This window comes from Vicia villosa, unplaced genomic scaffold (assembly GCF_029867415.1).
Source record: "Vicia villosa cultivar HV-30 ecotype Madison, WI unplaced genomic scaffold, Vvil1.0 ctg.000101F_1_1_1, whole genome shotgun sequence".
In the NCBI taxonomy this organism is placed as follows: domain Eukaryota; kingdom Viridiplantae; phylum Streptophyta; class Magnoliopsida; order Fabales; family Fabaceae; genus Vicia; species Vicia villosa.
This window is the reverse complement of record NW_026705011.1, coordinates 549,969-554,567: the sequence shown is the minus strand read 5'-3', so window position 1 is coordinate 554,567 and position 4,599 is coordinate 549,969. Positions and strand designations below refer to the sequence as shown.

The window sequence follows — 4,599 nt, the reverse complement described above, 5'->3', positions numbered from 1 at the left end:
TGACATCTATTTTGCATAACCTCCACATCCCTCGCACTCTTCCTATCCCTTGTTTCCAGGTTCCTGACAATACCTTCAAAGGCTTCATCATCTTCTTCACCTTCAATACCAAGTTGTTTTATAGATTTCCAAATTTTTGTAGGAATGTTCCCATCAATCTCCTTCCAGAATCTTGAGTTGCCCTTTTGAACATCTGAGTCGTTAATCGAATCACAACATAATATCGAACCACCAGAATAATTTGAAGACTTTTGAGTTGATGCTTCCTCATAAATTTCCTCGTTTGAAATTGAAACAGTGTTTTCCCCAATCTTTAAATCCCTAGTTGGTAAGAGAATGCTAAAGAAAGATGGAACCGTATGTTTTTTCAAATCCTTCATAACTTCTTCTATTGATTTTTTCTTCGAATTGGGTCGGGTCTTACTTCTATTTCCAACTGGGCCCAAAGCCAAAAAAGAGGGGTTTGAGATAGGATCCGAACAATCAGCTCTTTGGGCCATACCTAGGGGTCTTGACTTCTCCAAAGTAGGCCCACTCCCTTGATCCACAGACTTTGCTTTTGACTTTACAAGTTGTGCCTTTAGTGATATGACTCTGTCAGGTTCCGCATGTTCCGCATTTAATGTTGCCTCCACAATGTCCACTCCGCCACCCTGAACCACTAGGTTATCAACCCCCATGCACACGATATCATCATTTTCCACCTCCTGAGCCACGTCTAAACTTTTGACATCTTCACTATTGATAGCCCCTTTATCCTCCTCTACAAACCCTAGTATGGTAGCTGCTGCAGAGAAAGTACTTTCTCCCACAACCTCACCATTTTCAGAACACTCTCCTTCTTCCTCTATCACCATCTCCGAGCTAAATTCCGATGAGCCCTCATCATAAAAGTTGGATTTCGGGACAATGATTCGTTTGGGCCATGCATATCTTCCACCATTTTTATGCAATATACATTTTCATTGATTTCCACATTGAGTGTTTGATTCAGAACAAGAGAGTATTTAGTTCTGACTAGGATACAAGCTACATCCATTCTGGATTGTTTGTTCGTTTCATCATCTAAACAAACTAGTTTCCCAATAGAACATGTTAGAAAATCAAAGAACTTGAAGGACCAGGCATGGCAACGCCCAATCCAATCTTTATCCTCCGCAACTATTGCAGCGATTTCCCCTACCTCCGTTTCCTCAAGGAGATAGAGATTAGCTCCCATGGGTGTAACTTTAACTTTAAAATACCCTTCTGTGTTGAAAGCCTCCTGAATGATGGTAAAGTATTGATCCTATAATCATTTATATATATTTCTTAATCATCACTATATTATATTTATTTACAATTTATTAAGATATTGCGCGACTCGTGGTAACGCACGGGTAGATAATCAATTTTATATATGTGTCTATGTGAAGTGTCCTACACCATATACTCATGATTAGTATACTAGTACTTAGACCCGTGCGAGGCACGGGTTAAATATTTTCTAAGTAAAAAAAATATTTTAAAAACACTTATAATTTAGAAATTTTACTTATAGTAAGATTATTATTGTATAGATAAAATGTCATTGTTATAAATAGTATACATAAAAAATTTAATTTAACTATTTTTTTTTTGTAAATTATAAAATAATTTGTGTAAGTTTTAAAACAATTAACTCGTTAAATAAAAAAACCACAAAACACATATAAAATCATTTAGTTTATTAATAATTTAATCATATAAAAATTACTCGAGGTAAATCATATTATAATTTTAAAAAAAATAATTAAAAATATATTGATACAAATAATTTTGATATAAGTTGCATTTGCAATTTAAAATATAAACTAATTATTTTTGATCTTTTATAATATTATTTAACTATTTAAAATAAATTTAGATAAAAACAATAAATACAAAAGTCGGACCACGTGTTAAAATTTATTTAAGTAAATAAAATATTTTAGAACTAATTATAATTTATAACTAAGTTATAGAATTACAAATTTACAAATGATTTAAGTAAATAAAATATTTTACATCCTAAAAAGAATAAATGAAAACAAATTTTTTACTATATATTGTCAGGAATTATTTACGATTCAAATTCTTATTTTTTTAAAGAAATTATATTTAAAAACTTATAATTTTATTTTTATTTATTTATTGTCAAGGATTATCATCGATGCAAATTCTAACTCAATAAAAATATGTCAAATAATATATAATTAGTTGTTTTTGAATTTAAGCTACTAATAAAAAATAGTTTACATCATCAACAAATTATTCTTTTAATTGAAAATGATTTACACATTAATTATAAATCAATTTCATAAATCTTACTTATTCTTTTAAATTCTAATATATAAAACTTTTTTAAAATTTAATATAATTGATATATCAGTAACAATTATTTTGATTCGTCTTATTAATTTAAACATTCAACATATCCTTAATTTTTCAAACGAAATTAATTGAAAAAATTTCATTCAATTAAAACGAATCTTTATTTTCTATCATTTCTTCTAAAATTTATTACTTTTAAAATTCAACATATTTTCAAATGGTTATAAAATCTTATATAATAATGATTTAAATAAAATAATTAAAAATAATAGTTTACAAACAAAATCAATAATATTTTAGAGGCACCGAAAATAATGACTTAAATGTATATCTGTGCGAGGCACAGGTTAAGATTTCTTCAAGTGAAAAAATTATTTTAGAACTAATAATTTATAAATAAAGTTATAGTAACATTATAATATATTATAATATGCCTTTGTTATTAGTAGTATACATAAAAAAAATATTCAAATAATAAAGTATTTATTGTTACTAGATATTAATAGATATATTTGTATTATTTAAAGATTTAATATATTATTTGTATTACTTAAAAATAGTAATCGTTAGTTGGTCCAGTTGTGATTGGCGCTGGACTTGGTAGGGAGAACCACGGTTCGATCCCCCCCGAACCGGACTAAACCGGTGGTATAAAAACCAAAAAAAAAAAAATAGTAATAGGAATTTGACATCTTTAAAACTTGCCAAATAACTCATTTCCCTATATTATATTTAATTGATTATATGAGAATTTTTCTTTCCCAATATAGATTATTAATATAGGTTATCAATTAAATTACTCTATGCAGAATGAATCATGAATACTAACACAAAGTGGAAAAGTGAAATAAAATAAATTGCTTATCCATGCATATGTTTACAGTGCTCAAAATGTTCATAATCATCATTTCAAACCTTTCATTTTTGACGAAATAGAACAAACAAAAAGATACCATCCAACATGTCCACAAAATTTATAATACATTTTCAACAATTTAGCTTTTCAATAAAAGAAAAATTATCCTCAAATCTTTGAGCCCTGATTTAAAATGAGAGTAGAGATCGAAGTAAATGGAATCAAAATGTATTTTGCTGAAAAAGGCAAAGAAAGACCAGTTGTTTTGTTCCTTCACAACACATATTCAACTAAATAGTGAAATGAATCAATAGAAACTTGATACTCATGGATGTTAAAGTGGCGAAGCTGTTGATTCTGCCATTTCTTGGCGACGGAAGAGAGCAAGTAGCCTTGAGCAAGTAAAGGCATGTAAAAATAAAAATCGAAACCTAAATCCAAAACCTGCAATAATAATCCAAATCAAAATTGCCTTGTCCAGTCATAAAGAGAAAGAAAAGAGAAAAAACTGAAACAAATTTATGTTGCACCATGCTCGTATAATCTGACATATTAATGTACATCAGACTAAGAATTTAGGTGCATACATCCATTTTCAAAACTTATTTATATATCTTACATATCGGAATCTCAACTTGACATATCCTAAAAATTAAATAGATAAATACATCTAAAATCTTGATAATTTTTAACCTGTAAAACAACTCAAACAGTTCATTGAAAATTTTAAAAAGGGGGCAAATAAAATTGGTAACATAATTTAAATCCAAAGCAATCATAGAACTTTGAAGACCATTTACATTAGGAATCAACATAATGTTCACTTATTAAAACTTCATTTTGCTCTGCTTTCTGACTCTGTCTCAACAGAATGTAAAAAAAGCTATGAACTTGAAGAACTTAGGAATGAGTTGTGCAGCGAGCTGCTTCTATGATTACATGGTAATCCTTGACGTTATGCAAAATAAACACAAAAATCAAACAAAAACCTTAATTGAAGATGAACATGTAAAACCCTAAATAAAAAAAGAGAACGAAAGATTTATATAGACTTGACACAAAACCTCAACTCACACACTCCATAAACCCCAAACTCACCAACTCTCACGCACCTTCATCAAAATCCGTAACCCATCAGATCCGCGCAGAACCACACACGCAGCTCAACAACACATAACAATAGGAAAAGGCATAGAGTAGAAGCAAATTGCAAGCAGTAAAAGAAGAGGAGAGGATTTCAAATCGCAAACAGAGCAAGAAGATTCGAAGGATTTAACTGGAGAAAGATCACCACCGAAGAAGATGTAGTGCACAATCGTTGTTGTTTCTTTTTTTCATTTATGTTCTATTTTGATTTTCGTCCTCCCTTTGTAATATGCAAATCACCATCGAAATCGATAATGAGAATGGGG

General features: G+C 29.5%; 1 non-coding gene across 1 annotated transcript; it reads right to left on the bottom strand.

Annotated features, from left to right (window-relative positions):
* Positions 1-3,957: 3,957 nt before the first annotated feature.
* LOC131624054 (small nucleolar RNA R160) lies at positions 3,958-4,032 on the bottom strand. The gene has a single exon (XR_009290440.1). It is a non-coding gene; the product is annotated as a small nucleolar RNA R160 (small nucleolar RNA).
* Positions 4,033-4,599: the final 567 nt, after the last annotated feature.